Source organism: Cryptomeria japonica, chromosome 10 (genome assembly GCF_030272615.1).
Source record: "Cryptomeria japonica chromosome 10, Sugi_1.0, whole genome shotgun sequence".
Taxonomy (NCBI): Eukaryota; Viridiplantae; Streptophyta; class Pinopsida; order Cupressales; family Cupressaceae; genus Cryptomeria; species Cryptomeria japonica.
This window is the reverse complement of record NC_081414.1, coordinates 185,328,536-185,353,050: the sequence shown is the minus strand read 5'-3', so window position 1 is coordinate 185,353,050 and position 24,515 is coordinate 185,328,536.

The window sequence follows — 24,515 nt, the reverse complement described above, 5'->3', positions numbered from 1 at the left end:
CAGTGAATACTGAATATTGATCATAGTGCATGCATAATTAGAGTTATGTATAGTATATTGATAAGGGGATTATATCTGAGTATACTATTTTATTGACAATTGTATATACTGTCAGTTTAATCAAAATTTTGTAAGTATATAGATTTTTTGAGTTATGACTTTGAAAGAAGTTTTGTCAGACATTTCAAAACTAATGTCAAAAGGGGAGATTGTTACTATTTACTAAGTTGTCATTAGTTTTATGTCCAAATTCATTCTATATACTCTAGTCAATTATTACTACCGAACTATTCAGTCGGTAAGCACAGAGCTGTCGGTTACAGAAGTTACAAGTCATAGAGTTTAGTATACACTGAGCTGTCTACCGAGTAACATTCTATGACTACCAAGCAGCAAAGATGGTATACCGAGTTAATACACACCGAGTGAAACTTGTTACCAGATTCATTGAACCTAGACATATATGGGAAATGTGTTACAAAGATCAAGGAATAGGAAACCATTAACACATTGGAAATTGCACTTAAGATTTTGTATGATTTTGAGGACATCTATCCAGTGAAATAATTTGTATGGTTATTCATTTAATGAATCATGTTTGTAAGATCGAAGCATGAACAAGATCACTGTTACAAGAGGTCTATTTATATAGCATAAATTGAGGATCAAATGTGTGTGTGAAGCAAGACATATTGAAAAAGAAAAATCATGGGAAAGCACTGAGTGTTATGACTATTACGATTGATAGAGATACACAGAGGTCACCAAGAAGGATTTCAGAGAATAGTCAAGGAACAAAGTAAACAAAAAGGTTTACCAAGTTAATTTATCATTTACCGAGGTATGCTATAAGCAAGGTAATTTCATTTTGAGCGCATAGAATCTGCTATAACATTTTAGATGTGAATTTGTAGATATTTTGTAAGATTTTGATTGTAATATTTTGAGTTGTAAGAGAAACCTTTAATAGGGTAAAAGACTCTAACAAAGTCTATAAATTGTAAAGCCTTTAACTAGGTGCAACATTTAGAATAAGTGTTGTAAAATCCTTTAGCAAGGTAGATCTAAAGATCTTGATACTCCTAATAGGGTAAGCTATTAGAAATAGCTAAAAATGTAGCTCTAACCGAGCAACCTTTAATATTGCAGTAGTGAAGTTGTGGGTGCCATCCCCACCATAGTTTTTCTCTCTAACAAGGAGTTTCTGTGTAACCAAAATATATGTGTTATGGAGTGAATCATGTATGATTGTTATTTATTTGTTTTAGCGTTATATTATGTTTCAGCAATATTTGGTTTATGCTTAACAGTAAAGTTATTATTGAAGAAAAGTTTTGAAGTACTGATTCATCCCTCCCCTCTCAGTACATTAGCTTTCCATATTTGGCCTAACAAATTTATGTGCTTGAACTCTTGGTGAAGATTACAACAAAAAAGATTTCTTTTTAGGTCCTAGAGGCAACTGAGAGGGAGGGGGGTGAATCAGTTGTAATACCGATAAACCAAACTTTAATGCTGGTAGACAGTTTAACAGTTAATTGCAGTATTGGTAAAGTTTAATGCATAAAATAGAAAGACAAATAACATACACAACACATAACACAGTTATTTGTACGTGGAAACCCTGTAGGGGGAAAAAACACGGTGGGAAACCTTACCCACAATCAGATGATACTAGTGCAGACAGTATGTGTGTACAATATGGAGTCTGCACATGCAGAAAGGCCAGCTGCCTAGAGCTCACTGCTCAATCACAAAATGGGAGTCACACTGACTACAATTGGATGGTTAAATCCAATGATAATGTACTGCTCAAAATAGCATCTTCATATGCTAGATTCAGTACCAATTAAGCTCTGATTTGCCTTCTTCAAACCTTCCTTCAATCTTGAATGATGTATGTGTGTATAGCTCTTCTTATATTAGCATATACCTTATTACAATCCTTTTTCACACTCTACCACACAATCTCATAAATAAGATCTTACATATATACCAAAACCTAAGACTAAATGTGTAGGTCGGCTCACTAAGATATTACATTAAAATCAATTACAAATGAATCAATATGCGATGCACGATGTCGACTCAATGCATTTACAATAATAATAAATCATCTTCATGACGTGTCGTGCTAATCTGGAATAGATAAGCTTGTCGGTAACAACAAATATGCAAACCTGATTAGATCAATAAACAAATCACCAAAATAAAGTTTCCAGACAATGTCTTCGACATAACCAAGTAATCTCCAGATGATAACAGATCATCCTCAGTGCTGGTGAACAATATAACCTGTCCGTTAACTAGATACCGGTGACTGTACATAAGTCACTGATCATGTCGGTGAACATAACCAAAGATCTCCAAGTGTTGACAAGTGTTGAAATCAATGACAAAACTATATCAACATATCCAAAATACCAACATTTCTATACAGTAGAATGTGAAGGTTTGGAGTGTGCTTGTTCTTACGGGAAAAAATGTTTAGCAGCTTTTTGATGATATAACGGTTTTGGAAATAAAACCCTAGGTCTTTTGGAAAAATACTTAAAGTTATTTTCATTCATTTTTCTATTGGTGAATTGATAATTTGAGGAGCAGAAAGAAGTATTCGAGTGGAATTTCTAGAGCTAAGGTACTTGCAAATTCTATCTCATGGATTCTAGCAAGTTTGTCATCTATGAAGATCGATCTAGACCTAAATTCAAGAAATTTATGAAAGAACCGATAAGAGATTCTTCAGTTGGTGTATTTTCATCACTACTACCTAGGGTTGTATGTCTTGAATATATTTACGAGTTTATTGATGTACATATTGAGGAATATGACAATGTGAAAATAAAGAATTTTGAAGATTCTCTTTCTAGGGAAAATTTACAGTTAATAACTGAGTTAGGGCACAAGGGTTTGGACATTTGGAGTGTTTTTTAAATGACAATTGATGAAGAATTGGTCAAGAATGTATTAATTAAAATTCATGATGACTGCATTTTGCTGGACAAATCGTATTAAATTACAAAGGAATCTTTGAAGGCTGTTACTAGTCTTTGTTCAGATGAAACGATGCCTAGAAAGAAATCAGTAAGAAACAAAGAAGTTGAACCCTTGATAGGTGTAACTAGAGATCAAAGAGATCTATGAATTGACACCATTATAGACCCTCTAGTAAGATATGTTGCTATGGGCATTACTTATAATATTTACTTTTGGAACATAGAAGGGTATATATCTACTATTATTGTCTATGTTGCTTATCATATGACTAAGACATGAATGGAATATGATTTGTGTGAGTTATTGAGACAAAAAGTGTTTTGCAATATTGAATTGATGAAGAATGATGGTTATCCCTTTCATTTTAGATCATTGATTGTATGCCTAGATTTATAGATTTTAAATTCATTACCAGTGAAGGAGAATATTGCTTGGGATGAGAACTTACAAATAGGAAAGAAAATCAAAAGACATTTAAATAATATAAATGATTGAGACAGGATGTGCCAAGAATATTTATATGAACTCCAAAAGAACTTAATTTCAAGGTTTACAATCCTAGAAAGATGTGTTGAGATGTGCAAAGATAGTATTACTTTCTTGGTTGATACTGGTCATTATTTCATTGAAGTTGTATTGCCTTGAAAGGTTCTGTTAACAAAATTTGGATATGAAATCAGTAATGAAGAATGTGTATTGTATACAAATGAGATTCTTAGGCTCTAGGTAGGTCTCACTGAAGTTAAGCTTGGGACATATGAAGAAATCATTGGATTAGGTATTACTAAACAGGTGGATCCAAAAGGATCCTCCTCTAGGAAGAAGAGAAGTAGAAAATCAATTGAGATCCCTTCTCTAGTTTCAAAGAAGATGAAGTTAGATAGAAAAGAAAAGGCTAAAATCATTATCATTGATGATGTTGAGACCATTGAAGTCAATGTAAAGTAGATGGAGATATTTGTTGTAAAAGTAGTATAGAAGGAACCCTCTGGTTCTTCTGATGAAGAACCTTTTGAAGTTGTTAAATCATTGAAGGTGCTTGAGGAACCTGATGGAATTAAGAAAACTGAAGATGCATGGTTATCACAACCATCATATGACAAGGATGGATTGAAGAAAATTTAACTATTTAATTTCTTTGAAATGATGCTTTTGTTGTTTCTATTGAAAATATGCTACCAGAAGAATTGTTTGAACAATTGAGTGAGAAACTAGCTCTGAAAGACACTGAAAAAGGACAACCAGATCATGAAGATGAGGTGCAAAGATCCATGAGTAGAAAATGTGTTGCTACACAAAATAAATTGACTAACTGCATAAAGGACATGAGGAGGTGTATGAGTGTTGTTTCCAGTGTTTACAAATATCTAATTAGGTGGCCTACTGCCACAACAAATCACAAAGCAAAGATTGACTCCCTAGAGTTTGAGATGAATCATTAGGGTGAATCTTTCAATATTTTCAAAGATAAAGATGGTGCAATAAGGAATAAGATTAATTATATATAGTTGTAATTATCCTTAGTGTAGAGATAGAGAGATAATTTTTCTAGGAAGTTCTAGACTATTAAAGAAATTGTTGAAACTATAATGGATAACTTTACTCATCTGCTAGAAGATGTAGAGAAGGAAAAGTTGAACTTGCTTGTCCTGGATGATTTGATTAGTGCCAATGACTTGCTTGTGTAGTGCAATTTTTAGTGCACAATATTGGCATCTACTATTGGCTCTTGTAATTCCTTTCTCCTGGAACTCAAAGAAAAGTACAAGGAGATTTTTTTACAAAAATGTAACTAAGACTTTCTTTTTGTGCATTACTACTAAGGAGAAGATGTGTGTAGGTATCTTTTTTGATACCCTTTGTCCTTGATGACAAAGGGATGGAGAATGTAGAAATGTTAGTTAGGGACAAAATAAGATGATGTGAAGAAAAAGATATGAAGTTTGGAAAAGATGTGACATTTGGAGAATATTAAAGTGTAAGTAGAAAGGGGGAGAAATGGTAGAATAGTCAATGTTTTGAAAAACAAATTTTGAAAGAGAATTTTTTTGAAGGGAATAATGTTTTGAATAAATGTTTCCATCAATGCCAAAAGGGGAGATTGTTGGAGTTTTTTCATTGATGAAGGAGAATTTGTGTTGGATACCAGTTGCCATTGATGCCAACACACTTCTGTTGACTTGGTTTTGTTGTTGCTCTAGTGTTTTGGTAATTTTGTCCATCATGTTTTTCTCTACATTGCTCTGGAGTTGTAGATATGGGTTTGTGGTTTGGGTAGTACTCTCATGAATATCAGACATACCTATATTCCAAACTATACATGTTTTGGATCCCTGAAATGTGAGATACATGGTTCAACAGTTCAATGTGTCAGTTTCTTTGTTCCTTTGGAATAGAACAATTTGTCTAGACATCCACATTTCTTCAATTGATTGTTTTTTATCTTGTGGTTTTGGGACATGTTTAAGAATTGTGGATAACATGTGTATTCTAGTCAGCATTAAATTTTTTTATATCTATGGTCGAGTTATGTGATTGAAGCAAATAGCTTAATGGGAACTGTATTTAACGCATATGTAAGATGCAACTTTAGTAGTTCATTTTGTTTGTTCTCTTTTGGGTAGTAAGCCATTTGGAGGTGAGCCTCACACAGTGAGCCTTGTAGTGAGCACTTGTAATATTCTATAATTAGTTATATTATATTGAGAGTAAACCCTCTCCGTTATTTTCCCTAATAGGTTTCCACACAAAATTTTTGGTGTTCTCTTATGTATGTTGATGTGGATGGTATCGCTTCTTTTTTTGTTCATTTAATAACTCATTCCTTTCTGTTAAATTCTAATTGATGTGAATTTGCAAAATAATAAGAAGATTATTTCAAGATTCAAGGAATATTGATTCACCCCCCCTCTTAGTATTCTAGTTATTCAAAAATTGGTAGTAGAGCTTTGGTCCCCTGTTTTAGCCTAACTGATTGAGGGAGATCTTGTTGGTTGAATATATGTCTCTTGAGTTAAGTGCTAAAGAAACTCTTATAGATGGAGAGTTGCAAATTTCTCTTGAAGATCTTGAGAACATGGAAGGTGAAAAAAAATATTTGAAAAAAAATATCAAAGAAGCAAATGACCATATCAGAAAATTGAGGGAATAGATTAATAAATCACACACACATTCTTGCATGAAGATTGACGTAAATTTTCTCCACAATGATTGAAGGATGAAATGCAACCTTGAATCTCTAAAAATGCATGATGATGAATGCTTCACAAATGAATGGATGATACAAATAGAGTCTTCTAGGTCTATAATGAATTGATAAGATGTCTTTATATAGGATTTACTAGGTAAATTATTGATTAGGTGGACCTCCAATGGTCAAGTATAGGCACACGGTCCAAATCCTATTGGGGAGATAGAGAATGTTGGCATTTTCATGAAGATTGCATTAATGATTTGTTATATTGTCATTGATTCAATTAACTGGTAATGATGTTTCTGTAATGTTGTTTTGTAACTGGTAGGTTATTTTGTGGAGTGAACCAGTATTGCTACGTATTGGAGAATTCAACCGGTGAACACTACTTCTTGCTTTGATAAACCCTAACCAATTAAGTTTGGTGAATTGGTTATATTGGTTTATGATCTGATGATGAGCGGCAATGATTATGACACGTATGCATATTGTATGAAGAGAGTTTCAAAGTGATTTTGGCAGGTTGAGGTAACAGTATTTTGTCTTGGGAATGAGCAAGTATACTACTTATAATGCAAAGCACATGATGAGTTACTAAGTTCGATGAAGCGGTGATCAAGGAGCAGTCAAGGCTTTCTTGAATGATATGTAGAGATTGTTATGTAATCCAACAATCATACTTGAACCGAGTTGTTTGTAATCTCTATGAGAATTAGGTTTTTGTTGTGTTACCAACCTAGTTGATTTGTTTATAAGGTCGATGAGTTGTTTTAATTTGTGTGTGTTGCCAAAGTTGAATTGAGTGTGTGGTTGTCGAACCGGATGTTTTTTCTGCAGTTTGAGTAAAGGAAAATAGGAGCATGAAAAGGACCTGAACAAGAAAGTGAAGTGCTATTCAAACAAATCAACAAACTCCTATTGTTTTCTAACAATTATAGTAGTTAAATCCCATAACCGGGTAATCTCTAACAAGCTTGGTGTTATTCAAATCCTCTAACAAGGTGATCCATTATCTTGGATTCTAAATCATTTACAAAGGTTACTCCTCACATGGTATTTCTTCTAACAAGGCATTATAGTCAATCCCTTAACTGGGTGGTTCCTAATAGGATCAGTTCTTAACATGACTTTTTGTAAAAGCTTTAATAGGCTTGGCTCCTAAAAGGGAAAACATCAGAAGAGTTCAAATAGTTAGCTTGTGAGTCTCATCTCACTATGGTTTTTCCCATTTAGGTTTCCACGTCAAAAATATTGTGTCAAGTGGTGAATGTTTTTGTGGTTATGTTTCATTATGGTTTATTTTCTTAACTACTTAATCCACTTTGATAAGTCATAATAACTGACATAAATATGAAGTTTTACTTATATCAGTGAAAGTATTTGGATGTTTGTAAGTTACAAGTTGATTACTATTATTTGTTGTAATAGTCAACCAGTTTAGCTTGATAGTTTTTATCTTGACAAAGATATTGCATTGATAGTTCTAAGTTTACTTTGAAAGATTGTTTTTTAGATTGGTGAAGTTTTGTCAGTTTTTCTATCTACTGATTCACCCCCTCCTCCGAGTAGTTGACTGGATCCTTGTTCTTTCATCATACCATCAATTGGTATCAAAGTTCTCAGGTCCTCTAAGGTCTAAGCCTAACAACTTGAGGTAAACATCTTGTAGATCATGATGAAGAAGGAAGGTCCGAAGTTTAATAGAGAGAACTATAGGATATGGAGTGAAAAAATGAAAATTTATATTAAGAGTCTTGGAAATCAATACTGGGAACATGTTAATACTCAATATGTTGCACCTACTGGGATTATGATTAATGATCACAAGAAAGAGAAACAAGAAAACAATCAAGCACTAGAGGCTATTATCAGTTCTTTATCTGATGCTGAATATGTTGATCTTTCATCATACCATCAATTGGTATCAAAGTTCTCAGGTCCTCTAAGGTCTAAGCCTAACAACTTGAGGTAAACATCTTGTAGATCATGATGAAGAAGGAAGGTCCGAAGTTTAATAGAGAGAACTATAGGATATGGAGTGAAAAAATGAAAATTTATATCAAGAGTCTTGGAAATCAATACTGGGAACATGTTAATACTCAATATGTTGCACCTACTAGGATTATGATTAATGATCACAAGAAAGAGAAACAAGAAAACAATCAAGCACTAGAGGCTATTATCAGTTCTTTATCTGATGCTGAATATGTTGATGTTCAAGGTTTGGAGACTACACATGAGGTATGGAAGAAACTTGAAGAGATTTATAGCGGTGATGAACATGTGAAAATTTCCAAGGAAGAGAGTATAAGAGGGAAGTTTGATGACATGCGGATGGCTGAAGGTGAGAATATCCAACAGTATGGTCAGAGGATAAAAGAGATAGTTGGTGAGATTAAGAGTGTTGGTGGTAGAATGGATGATGCTATAGTAGTGAGTAAGGTATTGAGAACCCTACTACTAGTCTACGCTATCTGAGTTGCAGCCATTCAGGAGTTGAAATCTATTAACAAAACCAAGGTAACCCTTGACTCCATCATTGGTAAGCTTAATACTTTTGAATTAAATGGTTATGATAGTAGTATTTAGAAATATAAATCAGCATTTAGAGCTTCTATTTATAACCCATCTATGAGAAAAAGTAGAGATGTCAATTAGAGTTATGAATCTAGATCTAGTAGAGAAGTTGATGATGAAGATAGTTTAGTTGATCTTGAAGCTTTGTTGGTCAAGTGGTTGCCCAGAGGTATCGACAAATATAGAGGTAAATTACCTTTGAAATGTTTTGCATGAAACAATATTGAACACATAGATGCTAACTATCCTAATGGTGATAATGAGCACAAGCGAGACAAGTTCAAGAAGTACAAGGGAAAAGGAAAGAGAGGTTTTCTTATTGCAGTTGATGGTGGTATCACTGATGAGGATTCTGATGGTGATGCTAATGAAGACATTGTGTTCATAGCCATTAAAGAAGAAACATCTAATCAAAAAGATTTAGTTTTGATGAATGGATAATTTTGATACATGATCGGTGACTAGAGCAAATTTCTTTCTTTAAAGTAATTTGATGGCGGAGTTGTAAGATTTGGTAATGACTCACCTTACATGGTTAAAGGTAAGGGAGCTATTTCTCTTAATGGAAAGAGAAGTGCAGATGATGTCTATTGGGTTCAAGGTCTAAAGCACAATCTATTAAGTGTTACCCAACTCAATGACACAGGATATCCATTGGAGTTTAAAAATAACAGGTGCAAAATCTATGGGAGCAAAGGTGAACTGATTGCAACTAGCAAGCAAACTAAAGGTAACCTATTTCACTTGAATCCTAAAGTCAGCAACTGTTTAATTGCTAAAGTAGATGAAAGTTGGCTTTGACATAGGAGATTTTGTCATTTGAATTTTGATAACATTGTTAAAGTGAGTAAGTCAAAGATAGTGAGAGGTTTGCCTCAATTGGACAAACAGGTTAATGCTCTTTCTAAGGAATGTCAGTTGGGAAAGATGACATCCTCAACTTTCAAGAGAAAGTCTTTCTTAGCAGAGCATCTATTAGATTTAGTTCATATAGATCTTATGTGTGTGAAAAGTGGATCTGTATCTATATCTGGAATACACAACACTTCAATTAAGTCATTAGATGCATGGTTAATAAATCAATAATCAATGAATAATAAACCATTACAAATCGACCCATTGCCTTCTAGTAGACGCGAGTTTAGATTGCTCTCATATTGATAAGCTATCCAATGACTAGACAACACCTAAATGAAGGATTTCTAAATCTATATGAGCATAAGATTGAACTAAATGAATGCAAGATTTAAGCTAGATGAATGCATGATTTGCAAGATTTAATCTAACATGATTTAAGAAATATATGAATATTTAAGATAAATGACTTAAGCAATATGAAATAACTAATATGCAATATCTCAATGTAAATTATCAATGAACCTAGAGCAAAAACAACATAATAACAATATATTCTCCAGGATATTTGAATGAGAGATGAGAGCCTAAATTTATAGAAAATTTAGAAAGAAACCAAAGGTTGAGATCAAATGATGATGAGCGGTCAAGATTTTCCAAGAGGAAGCACAATCTAGGCGAATTGATGTGATTGGATGCTTTTCTCAATTTTAAAGGAAATTGAACTAAAATTAAGATAAAATTAGGAAAAAACTAATTATTTTCTATTTCATTCAATTTTAATATTTAATTGTTTTAATTACTTTCTTTGAGATTATTTATCAATTTTTTAATTTGTTTTTCAAGATTATCTCCAATTGATTTCTTTTCTCAAATTTTTAATTCTTTTTTGGTCAATTAATTCCTTTTTTTATTTGTTTCCTTTTTTGAAGATTTGTGCTTATAATTTCCAATTCCTCTTTCTTGATTTGTTTCCTTTTTTGAAGATTTATGGCAATTTTAATTTATTTTGTAAATTAATTCCTCTTTTTGATGATTTAATGAAAAATTGATTTATTTAATTAAATATGCTAGGATATTTAATAAAATAAATAAGATAATTGTTTAAAATGATTTACTTGGAATGATTTAATTAATTAAATAAATATTTAATTAATATTGGTTGATTAATTTTTCCATGTGACATTTGATGAATAAAGAATTAATTGTGTGCTCAAGATTTATTTAATTGGCTTTGGTTAGGACCTTGGTGACGTTGTCGAGATTAGGGGCTCATAGTTTAGATGACAATTTTTAGGGTATTACATTTGCCCCTCTTTGAATTAATGTGCAAGCAACACATTGGTTCAAAGAAAATTTTATGTCTTGGAGATACCAGTTTTGAACTTGATTGATCACAAACTAGATGAAGAGTGAGGTATTCAACTTGTTTTGAAGCGATGAAACTGAATAGAGTTGAATAAAGTGATACCGATCCTAAACTTGATTGAACTAGGACCGATGAAGAGCAAAAATACCGAACTTGAACTTAATTGATCAAGCAGTGGATCTTACTAATCTAGAATTTGATTGAACTAGACTCAGTGAGCGAAGAGAAAACCGATCTTGAACTTGATTGATCAAGATACGATGAGCGGAGATAAACTATCCAGCTTGATTTGATGCAATGAAACTGAACACTTGCTTAGATTGAGTGTGATCAAAGATACTCTTTAAACCCTTGATTGAGTTTAAGCGAATAATCAACTTGATGAAAAGCGATGAAACTGATTAATGTTAAGAGATTGATTTAGACAAAGACAATGTCAGCTTGATATGAAGAAATAAAACTGATATGCCCCTAGTGATTGATTTGATGAAGCTTAGCTGCTCGACTTGTAACGAAGATTTTTGAAAGAAATTCTCAACTTTTAGGTCATGAGTATGCCCCCTCGGGAGCGAAATCGAAAGATAGTGAGGGTTGAGCAATGATTTTAAGCATTTATTTTGAGTGATTATAAGTTATTTGAGCACAAAGTTAATGTTGAAGATTAAAATCAGAGTTAATGTGAGAATTAAATTAAGATTTAGCATTGATTAATGAGAAATTGAGCACAAATTGAAGAAGAGAATGAGCAGTTGATGAAAGCGCTAAGTGGTCAACGTTGTGAAATTTTGATTTTGATCTCGAAAATGGACTTAGGACAACCGATTTATGAGATCTTGATTTGATCTCATCGTACTTGTGTTGATTGATTATGAGATGGTGTTCTATATGCTTTATTCCATATGTATGCATATATTTTCAGTATAGATGTATGTAATGCAGATGAATATGGATGTTTGTTGTTTTGTTTCTTTTTCATATGAAAATAATGAATGGAAATGAGTAATGTTTATGTTTCTTCATGCAATAATATGAATGCAAATAAGTATAAAGTGAAATGTATGGATCTATATAAGATGCTCATGTATGTAGCTAACATCTCAATACACAAGTACTCGATCGGAGAAATGATGATGAAAAAGAGACCACTTAGCTGAGAAATGATGAAGCTTCAAACTCTCATTCAGAAGATAAAGAGATCATTGTTACCATACCGAAATCACTAAATTCACAAAGTGCAGAATGAAATGCAACCTAAACCTAGTCACTAGATTTGAAATGCTTAATTCATCATTGAGTGTTTTACAACCATAACAGGCAAATTAAAGTTTCTTGCTTTTCACGTGCAATATTAATTATCTCATCTGCAATGACCCTTTTTCATTCATATCCTTGGAAAAATTTTGCAGGGATTTGGATTCCATGATAAATAAATTCCCTCAAAACAGACAAAGAAATGATGGAAACCTCCCTGTAGCATTCAAATAAGCAGAGTCGAGGTATGTGTGGTGATTTCACCTTAATGTGAAGGCTCTTATCATAGACACCCAATGAATTAGATGTTTCCAGATCATCGAAATCATTCCTACAAGCAAAAAACAAAGAAAATATTATGCCCCCAATCCTTGCTCCTCTTAGTCAAGATAGACTTTCTCTAGTTACTCAGAGGGATAATAATCGAAAACCAATATAAATGACAGTGCACAAACAAAATTTCATGCATATCTCAAACTATTTAGTGATTGTTTTCAGTAATGTTGGTTTGCTTGTGTACTCAATGATAAAACTCTTCAGTAGTCAGGAGACAGGTGATTGACTCGGAGTGGATGACCAGGTTTCACTAACGTAAAGATGACTTGGTTGATACTGCTTAGGACATGTAAATTTCTCTGTCAATTATCCTAAGACTAGAACATTGATCAGTTTCAAGCCGTGAGGGTTCCAATGAACTAGGATGTCACAAAAGTGACTGAAATATGTACAAGCGAAAGCAAAGATGTAGCATTTCAGTACAAGAGATAAGACCAACCTGGACAAAATCCAATAGCCATACTGATCTATGTCATTATTTTTATTTGTGTGATCATTGATAGGAATTTCTAGTTTCAAAGAGTAAGTAACCCGTATAAGACCGATCTATCTGGTTTTGAGTGTACCCGTCCTTATATAAGACATGTTGATGTTTGATAGATTAATTAACAAGACACGCGATAAGTGTGATTGCAAACCTTGAGAGTTTTTCTTTGGTTGATTTGGTTTGAAGGATAGTCTATACTTTCTTGCTTCAATTTTTAATTTTTTTATTTTGCGAGTTTTTTATTTTTAGGATTTTGTTCAGGACATTTTATGATTTTTATGATTTTGTTCAGAATATTTTATGATTTTTAGAAGTTTGTTCAGGACATTTTATGATTTTTAGAAATTTTTTCAGTTATGCCCCCAGTATGCAGACCTATATGACATGATGATCTATAGAATGCATGTGGAGACAATGAATTTTTGATATGACCTATGTTAATGCTATATGCATGATGAAGATGCATTTCCTATTTGAACAAGGATGACTGTGGTTTTTTAGCACTTTGTAATACATCAATTGAATTGGAGGTACAAAACATTTAATAGATAAGCAGTCAATCGATCCTTAAGGTCCCTTGGAACAACCAAACTAACACACTTAGTGAATAGGATTTACAAATGGAGACACAAAAAACTTTCCCCATTGGTTCTTGAAACTTTGATCTTCTTTTGCCCATGTGAGTGCAAATGAGTGTATTCTTGCTCTTATGTTCACTAAAGATCCTTAGCATCCTATATGACTAGCTACATGGATTATCCTAACTTCAAAAGCATCTCGAATAGAGCATTGCTACCATTAAGCTTTTAGAGCTTCGACGAGGTTATAGACTGTAATTTCTCGAATATTGTTCCATTGCCAGTAGGCGTCTATAACCTTGATAGAGTTACTCGCATGTTCCCATAGTCAATATTTTTTTCGCACTTGTATGTGTGATATTTCAATTATATATCATTGCTCTTTTGCCTTGAGATGAATATTTGGCATAGCACTTTTTTTTTCTTTTCTCTTGCCTTGACTTGTAAGTAATGAAACCTACTTGGGTGTGACAATTATAGCAACACTGAAGTAGAATGTTAGATTTTTCATTAGTCATATGATAAACTAGGTGTCTAAAATGAATTAGAGATTTTATTAATGTGTTTGAGATATAGCAATTGATAGATTTTGGGTTAACAAGTCTCACATAGTGAAATCACTACCCAACCATAAGTAAAGTGTCATCACCGAGTAATGTTGAAAAATGAATGACCTTATGACCTCAAGGACTTCATGTATGAATATTTAAGAAAGGAGACGACCCTTGTTTGTCTTGAATGCAAATGAATGATAAACTTAGATAGTTGCCTTGTTTGTTTAATGTTGCTATATGCACATGCATAAATTTTGTGAATGCGATGCATTTGAAAAAGAAACTATATGCAATGCAGTTCTTTTAAGAAAATGATATGAAGTGCAAAAAGAAAAACCGAAACTAACCCAACCCTTAGATATGTATCATTTAGGGTGCATGTTGTTCATTGGGTTAGGGAGTTTTGTGTAGGTAGCTCATTGATCCAGCATAAAGATGCATTTCCAAGAAGGACTCAACTAAGTGTACATGTCTAGCATTTCCAATGTTGATTTCCTTAGTTTTTGGATTTTGTGATGAAACTAGGGTAAAGTCTTATGTAAAGGATTGGATAAGGGGTATTGAAGGATGAAAAGGAGGTGCTGGATAATGGATCAGATATTGAAAGTTTGGTGCATGAGCGAATGGAAACCTTTGCGGGATCACCATTGGCACACATCTTGAGGGATGGTGGATTGATGGAGGAAAAGTGGATCTCATATTTTGAGATTTGGATGGAGGAACAACCAGGGATTTTGGGACATAAGGATCCAAAATGGATGAAGGAGGTGATGGAGAAATAGATTTGGAAGGTTTGGATGGAGAAACAACAATCTTGATTGTTGATTTAGATTTTTCTTTAGACTGTTATGCTTCAAGGAGACGCTTAGGGATCCACATGGTTTTTAAATTTTCATGCTTCTGTAGTTTCTTGGAATGCATTGCTTCTACAAGTGCCTTAGGAACCCATATAGCTTTTGATTTTGCTTTTTTTTTCTCAGTGAGCCTTTGTGTCCTTCTAGATGGATGAAAGGTATGAGAAGATGTATGCCTTTGTTGATCCTGCACATGGGATGGAGGAATATAGGGTCCTAAAATGGATGGAAGAGATGAAGGGGAAGACATCTACCTAGATTTTGGTTTAGTAGGGATACCAACATCTTGAGGAATTTCACTGAGGCCATGACTCTTAATAGTTTCTTTAATATGGAGAGGTTCTTGCATGTGAAGGTCTACCCCTTTGCGTTTATAAATATTTTGACTTGTAGAATCATGAGAGGGCTTTGTAGGCATGATGGATCTGTGAGGTGAACATGGAGGATTATGACAAGAAGATGAAGGGATACTTTGTGTTGGTATTTTGGTATGGTTTTGTCATTGATGTCAACACCTACTAAACACTTATCAACTCTGGAAAATCAAGCAACATTCACTAGCAAGCAAGTGACTCATGCACAGTCACCGGTATCTAGTACACCAGCACTTGGAATGATATGGAAAACACTTGGTAATGTCAAAGACATCGTTCGGACATCTTGTCTTGGAGAATTGTTTTTTGGTATATTCATATTTGCATATTTGTTATTACCGGCAAATAGGTCCAGGTTACACTGGCAGGTTTATCTTTTCCAAATCAGCATGGCATGCTATGGAGATGATTAATTATTGTTGTAAATTCATCAAGCCGACATGTTGAATCGGTTATTGCATCAGATATAGTATTTTTTGTAAAATGTTTTTATTGTAAAATCTTGTAGAGTTGACCTACTAAAATTGGTCTTAGGTTATGGTATAAATGTAAGATCTTATTTGTAAGATCAAGGGTGTAATGCAAAAAAGGATTGTGTGAAGGTATATGTGAGAATAAGCAGAGCTATACATGTAGACATCATTTGAAGATTGAAGGAGGGTTTTTGTGAAGATAATCAGAACTACATCAGTACTGAATCCAGTATATGAAGATGCTATTTTGTGTAGTACATTCTTATTGGATTTAACCATCCAACTGTAGTCAGTGTGACTCCCATTTTGTGATTGAGCAGTGAGCTCTGGACGCTTGGCATTTCTGCATGTGTAAACCCCATTTACGTACACTTACTATCTGCAGTAGTATCATCTGATTGCAGGTAAGGTTTCCCACCATGGTTTTTCCCCTTACAGGGTTTCCACATACAAATATTGGTGTTATGTGTTGTGGATGACTTTGTCTTTATGTTTCATGCACTACTCCTTACCGGTATACCAATTAACTTTTAAAACTGACTATTGGCATATTAAATTGGTTTACCGATATTAAGCATTAAGTTGGTTAAGTTGTTTTTGGTTTGAATTTATTTGACATCTGATTCACCACCCCCCCCCTCCCTCTCAATTGTCTCTGGGACCTAACAATTGGTATTAGAGCCTAGTCCTCTTTTACAAAAGTTTAACAACTTGAGGAGATCCAATGTCTACTAGCTATTTCAGAAAGGACAGTCCCAAACTTGATGGAACCAACTATGGCATATAGAAGATCAAAATGGAGACACGTCTAAATTGCATTGGAAAGGACATCTAGGATGTTACAAAGAATGGTTATACTGCTTCTACTCAGAGTCAGCCCACTCCACCCAACTTGACTAAGGATGAAGAAAATTATTGCAAAGCAAAAGAAGCACTTTTGAGTGCATTATCAGATCAACAAATCATGGGACTGTCAGATAGGTCTACTGCTATAGCTATTTGGGATCATTTGGAAACACTAAATGAAGGAGATTCCACAGTCAAAATTGGAAAACTTGAAAGCTTTCGGGTCAGGTATGAACATTTGAAAATGGAAGAAGATGAAAGGATTTCCGCTTTTATGGAAAGAGTAAATGAGATTGTTTTGGGTATTAAATGTTGTGGAGGAACCTTAAGTGAGGATGAAATTGTTTCAAAAGTTTTAAGAGGATTTCCACCGGCATATAAAATGAAAGTCACTACCATAAATGAGTTAAGAACAATGCCTAATACATTAGTAACTAGGGATACATTTATTGGGAAACTTTCAGCTTTTGAAATTGAAGAATTTGGTCCTGTTGCTACTATAAAGATAGATTTGGCCTTTAAAGCATCAACATCATCTGCTCCATCATTTGATAAATCTAATTGGAAAGCCTTTTATGCAAGAAAACTTGAAGAAAGTAGGAAAGAAAATGAAGAACTTGAAGAACTTGAAGCACTATTTGCAAGGAAAATGCCTAAAGGTCTAGTTAGAAGTAATTATGAAGGTAAAGCACCCTTTAAATGTTTTAACTACAATAAGATTGGTCATATGGCTTCGAGATGCCCTGATAGACATGCTAGACTATAAGAAGAAGCTAGAAGAACATACAAGCCTAACCTTGAATATCAGAGATACAGATCTAAGAAGAATAAATACAAATCTTGTTACATTGCTGATGAAGGTGTGACTGATGATTCTAATGAGGATCCGATAGACAATGGATGGGTTTTTGTTGCTATAACAGAAGATCAACCAGCACCTACTACTCAACTGGTAGACTAGGCCTTGACAGCTAAAGTTGAAGTAAAGGATGAATGCATCATTGATTCAAGATGCTCACATCATATGACAGGAGACAAAGATAAATTCTTGAACTTTCAAGAATACAATGGAGGCTTTGTGAGATTTGGAGATGACAAAGCTTGTTTAATCAAAGGTAAGGGTACAATATCTCTTGATGGTAAGCATAACACTGACAATGTTTACTATGTTGAGGGATTAAAGCATAATCTTTTGAGTGTTAGTCAATTAATTGAGAAAGGATTTCAGTTACAATTTGAAAATGGAAAATGCAAAATCATGAACATAACTAGTTTGGAAATTGCAATCGGTAATCAGACTAGACATGCTTAATTGCACATATTGATGAAAGTTGGTTATGGCATAAGAGACTCTGTCATGTAAACTTTGATTGTATGGTGAAAATTAGTACTACTAAGGCAGTTAGAGATTTACCTAAAATTGTCAAACCTCAGAATACAATATGTAAGGAATGTCAATTTGGAAAACAAGTGAGAGCTAGTTTCAAAAGTATTCCAGAAAAATCCAATAATGCTCTTGATTTAATTCACACTGATTTATGTGGTTTAGGTAGAACTAAAAGCTTACAAGGTGATAGATATTTCATGCTAATCATTGATGACTACTCTAGAATGTGTTGGGTTACTTTTCTTAGAGAAAAATCAAAAGCACTTGGAAAGTTTAAATTGTTCAAAGCAATGGCAAAAAATGAAACCAGTAAGAAAATCAAATGTGTAAGAATAGATCAATGAGGAGAATTTACATCTAAGGAGTTTAATACATTCTGTGAAGTAAATGGAATTAGAAGACAACTATCAGCACCTTGGACACCACAGCAGAATGGAATTGTTGAAAGGAAAAACAAAACTATCTTGGATGCAGCAAGAAGTATGTTATCAGAAGCAAACCTACCACATGTATATTGAAGAGAGGCAGTCAGTACTGCGGTCTATACATTCAACAAAGTTCACATCAAAGGTGAAACCGGTAAGACCCCTCATAAACTATGGTTTGGTAATACTCCTACTCCTAAATATTTCAGAATATTTGGAAGCAAATGTTACATTAGAAAAGATGAGTATATTGGGAAATTTGATCCTAGAAGTGATGAAGGAATATTTATTGGTTATTCATCTATGCGCAAGGCATATAGATGTTTTAACAAAAGATTGCAGAAAATTGTTGAAAGTACAAATGTAAAGATTGATGAACAATTCAGAGGAACTTCAAGGTATATAGACTCTAAACCAGCAACAAAAATTTTGACAAATGAACCTACTCTCAATCCACCAGTACAGAATGAAGATCTAGTTACCCCGATATCATCTGAGGATTCCATAGTAACTGAGGAACAACAACAAACAAAGACACTCCGGTATGTAAGACTGAATCATTCTGAAGATCAGATAATTGGAAACAAGTTTAAAGGAGTTATGACAAGAGGAAGATTGACAAATGAAGAGGTATGTCTTATTTCTCAAATTGAACCATCATCAGTTAATGAGGCATGTGAAGATAAATTTTGGATTAAAGCTATGGAAGAAGAATTAGAACAAATTGAGAAAAATAACACTTGGACATTAGTTCCTCAACCTAAAGATAAAAATGTAATTCGAACCAAATGGGTATTCAGAAACAAACTTAATGAAGATGGTAAGGTTGTTAGAAATAAAGCAAGACTAGTGTGTAAGGGATATTCTCAGAAGGAAGGAGTTGATTACAATGAAACCTTTGCATCGATAGCTAGAATTGAGGCAGTCAGATTATTTTTGGCTTTTGCAGCACATAAGAACTACAAAGTATATCAAATGGATATTGAATGTGCATTTTTGAATGGAGATCTTGAAGAGGAAGTCTACATTGAACAACCTGATGGATTTTCTTTGACAAATGACAATGATATGGTTTGCAGGTTAAGAAAAGCTTTGTATGGATTGAAGCAAGCCCCAAGAGCTTGGTATGCAAGATTGGATAAGTATCTTTTGAAGATTGGTTTTACTAAAGAAAATGCAGACAACAATTTATATTATAAAGTGACTAATGATGATATGTTGATTATAGAAGTATTCATTGATGATATAATATTTGGAGGAGAAGATGGATTATGTAAATAATTTTCTATTAAGATGCATCAAGAATTTGAAATGTCTATGATTGGAGAAATAATTTTTTTTTTAGGATTGCAGATTTGACAGACTGATAAAGGTATATTCTTGAGTCAATCCAAGTACATAAAAGAGTTACTAAAGAAATTTGGGATGGAGAACTCTAAACTAGTAAGCACACCTATGACAACAAATGACAAATTATCTCTAAGGGGTGAATACACTTGTTAATCCAACTAGATACAAATCTATGATAGGAGGTTTACTGTATTTAACACAAACCAGACCTGATATTATGAATGCAGTATGTATTGTTTCAAGATTTCAAAGTAATCCTGGAAAAAATCATGAATCAATAGTAAAAAGGATTTTTCGGTACTTACAAGGCACTATAAATCTTAGATTATGGTATCCTAGAGATGAAAACTTTGAGTTATGTGGATACATAGATGCAAATTGGGCAGGAGATGTGGATGATAGAAAAAGCACCACTGGCAGAGCATTCTTTCTTGGAAATAGACTAGTTTCTTGGTTGAGTAAGAAACAAAGTTCTACATCTTTATCAACAATAGAATCAGAATATGTTGCTGCAGCAACTAACTATAAATAGGTAGTATGGCTTAAGCAAATGTTGAAAGACATAAAGGTAAAATGAAAGGAACCTATTACTATCTATTGTGATAACATTGTAACAATTGATATATCTAAGAATCTGGTATTACATTCTAAAACCAAACATGTTTCTATCAAACTGAATTTTCTAAGGGAAAATGGTGAAGCAAAGGAAATAAAACTAGTTTATGTGAATACTAAAGAGCAGATTGTAGATATCTTTACTAAACCTCTACCTAAGGAGACTTTTGAATATCTCAGAGATCAGCTTGGAGTCATACCCCCACCGGTAGAGACTTAGGAAGTTGATGATTGTCATCAACTTCTAGAATTAATAGAGAAATTTTTTTTCGGCTTTGATGGGAAGCTACTTCTCAGGGGGAGTAGTTGGTATACTAAATTGATTGGTATTTTATATGAACTTGGTTTTGTTGTAACTTTGGCATTTGATGTCAAAGGGGGAGAGATTGGCATGGAAAAACACAAGGAAAACACATGTTGCTCCCAAAGGGAGAGATTGTTGTTTGGGAGAGATTATTACTCTCTGTATCTGTATTTTGATTTATGGTTATGATCTCTTTTTGGAGATTGTTGGTTTTTGGTATTTGACATTTTTGTTTTGGCACTTTGATTGTTTTTCCATCTTGTGTTTCCATCAATGCCAAAGGGGGAGATTGTTGGTATTTTGGTATGGTTTTGTCATTGATGTCAACACCTACTAAACAATTATCAACTCTGGAAAATCAGCAACATTCACTGGCAAGCAAGTGACTCATGCACAATCACTAGTATCTGGTACATCGGCACTTGGAATGATATGGAAAACAATTGGTAATGTCAAAGACATCGTTTCGACATCTTGTCTTGGAGAATTGTTTTTTGGTATATTCATATTTGCATATTTGCTGTTACCGGCAAATAGGTCCAGGTTACACCGGTAGGTTTATCTTTTGCAGATCAGGATGACACACTATGGAGATGATTAATTATTATTGTAAATGCATTAAGCCAACATGTTGAATCGGTTATTGCATCGGATATAGTATTGTTTGTAAAATGTTTTTATTATAATATCTTGTAGAGCTGACCTTCTAAAATTGGTCTTAGGTTATGGTATAAATGTAAGATCTTATTTGTAAGATCAAGGGTGTAATGCGAAAAAGGATTGTGTGAAGGTATATGCAAGAATAAGCAAAGCTATACACATGGACATCATTTGAAGATTGAAGGAGGTTTTTTGTGAAGACAATCAGAACTACACCAGTACTGAATCTAGCATATGAAGATGCTATTTTGTGTAGTACATTCTTATTGGATTTAACCATCCAACTGTAGTCAGTGTGACTCCCATTTTGTGATTGAGCAGTGAGCTCTAGGCGCTTGGCATTTCTACATGTGCAGACCTCATTTATGTACACTGACTATCTGCAGTAGTATCATTTGATTGTGGGTAAGGTTCCCATCATGGTTTTCCCCCTTATAAGGTTTCGACATACAAATATTGGTGTTATGTGTTGTGGATGACTTTGTCTTTATGTTTCATGCACTAATCCTTACCAATATAGCAATTAACTGTTAAAACTGACTACCACCATATTAAACTGGTTTACCAGTATTAATCATTAAGTTGGTTAAGTTGTTTTTGGTTTGAATTTATTTGACAACTGATTCACCCCTCCCTCTCAGTTGTCTTTGGGACCTATAACTTTGATCTTGACATGGAAGAGGACCATTGGATAGAGTAGGAAGCATGTTTGACTCTTCATTTTGAATAGGATCATTTGAAAAGGTGGAAGAGGCATCATGATCTTTCTTAGGAAGGATGATTTTCTCTTGAGATGGGAGGGGATCTATTAGGTTCCGAGGACAACTGAGAGGGGGGGGGCTGAATCAGTTGTCAAAATAAATTCAAACCAAAACAACTTAACCAACTTAAATGCTTAATACTGGTAAACCAGACTTGTATGCTGGTAGACATTTTTATCAGTTAATTACACTACCGGTAAAGATTAATGCATGAAACAGAAAGACAATAACATCCACAACACATAACACCAATATTTGTACGTGGAAACCCTGTAAGGGGAAAAACCATAGTGAGAAACCTTACCCAGAATTAGATGATACTACTGCAGATAGTATGTGTATACAAATGGGGTCTGCACGTGTAGAAAGGCCAATCGACTAGAGCTCACTGCTCAAACACAATAGGAGTCACATTGACTACAATTGGATGGTTAAATCCAATAAGGATGTACTGCTCAAAATAGCATCTTACTATGTTGGATTTAGTACTGGTGTAGTTCTGATTCTCTTCACAAAACCCTTCTTCAAACTTCAAATGATATCTGTGTGTATAACTCTTCTTATTCTCACATATACCTTCACACAATTTCTTTTTCACATTACCCATTAGATCTTACATTTATATAATAACTTAAGACCAATTTTAGTAGGTCGACTCTAAAAGATATTACAATAAAATCATTTTACAAATAAAACAATGTCTGATGCAATAACCAATTCAACATGTTGGCTCAATGCAATTACAAAATTAATAAAACATCTCTAGAGCGTGTTGTGCTGATTTAGAATAGATAAGCCTGTCGGTGAATGATCTGGACCTATTTGCCGGTAACAACAAATATGTAAATATGAATATGCCAATGAACAAATCTCCAAGAAAAAGTGTCCAAACGATGTCTTCGACATAACCAAGTGTTTTCCATGCCATTCTAGGTGCCGATGAACATTATATCCTGCTGGTGTACTAGATATTGGTGGTTGTGCATAAGTCACTTGCTTGCCGGTGAACATTGTCAATTCTTCAAAGTGCAAGAGTTGATAAGTGATAGTAGGTGTTGACATCAATGACAACACCATACCAAAATACCAACAATCTCCCCCTTTGGCATTGATGGAAACACAAGATGGAAAAACCATCAAAATGCGAAGATAGAAATGCCAAATACCAAAAAAGCAACAATCTCCCAGAAAGAGATCATAACCAGAAATCAAAATACAGATATAAACAATCTCTCCCCAAAGTCACAATCTCTCCCCCTGGGAGTGACATGTGTTTTTCTTGTGTTTTTCCATACCAAACTCTCCCACTTTGACATCAAATGCCAAATCCAATGCAAAACTAGATGTAAATACAAAATACCAACCAATTCAGTATACCAACTACTCCCTCTGAGAAGTAGCTTCCTCATCAAAGCTGGAATAAAAGATTTCTCTCTTAATTCTACTGGTTGATGACAAACATCAACTATCTAAGTCTCTACCGGTAGGTGTATGACCCCAAGCTGGTCTCTGAGATATTCAAACATCTCCTTATGCAGAGGTTTAGTGAAAATATCTACAATTTTCTCTTTAGTATTCACATAAACCAGATTTACTTCTTTTGTTTCAACATTCTCAATTACAAAATTTAGTTTGATAGAAACATGTTTAGTTTTAGGATGTAATACCGGATTCTTAAATATATCAATTGCTGCAGTGTTGTCACAATAGATAGTTATGGGTTCCTTGCATTTTACCTTTATGTCCTTCAACATTTGCTTAAGCCATAATACCTGTGTACAATTAGTTGCTGCTGCAACATATTCTAATTCAGCTATTGATAAAGTTGTATGACTTTTTTTCTTACTCAACCAAGAAATTAATCTGCTGCCAAGAAAAAATGCTCCTCTGGTGGTACTTTTTCTATCATCCACATCTCCTGCCCAATTTGCATCTGTGTATGCACATAATTCAAAGTTTTCATCTCTAGGATACCATAATCCAAGATTTGTAGTGCCTTGTAATTACGGAAAAATCCTTTTTACTGCTGATTCATGATTTTCTCTAGGATTACTTTGAAATCTTGAAACAATACATACTGCATTCATAATATCAGGTCTTGTTTGTGTTAAATATAACAGGCCTCCTATCATAGATTTTTACCTAGTCGGATTAACAGGTGTAGATTCATCCCTTAGTGATAATTTGTCATTTGTAGTCATAGGTGTGCTTATCAGTTTAGAGTTCTTAATCCCAAATTTCTTTGCTAACTCCTTCAAGTACTTGGATT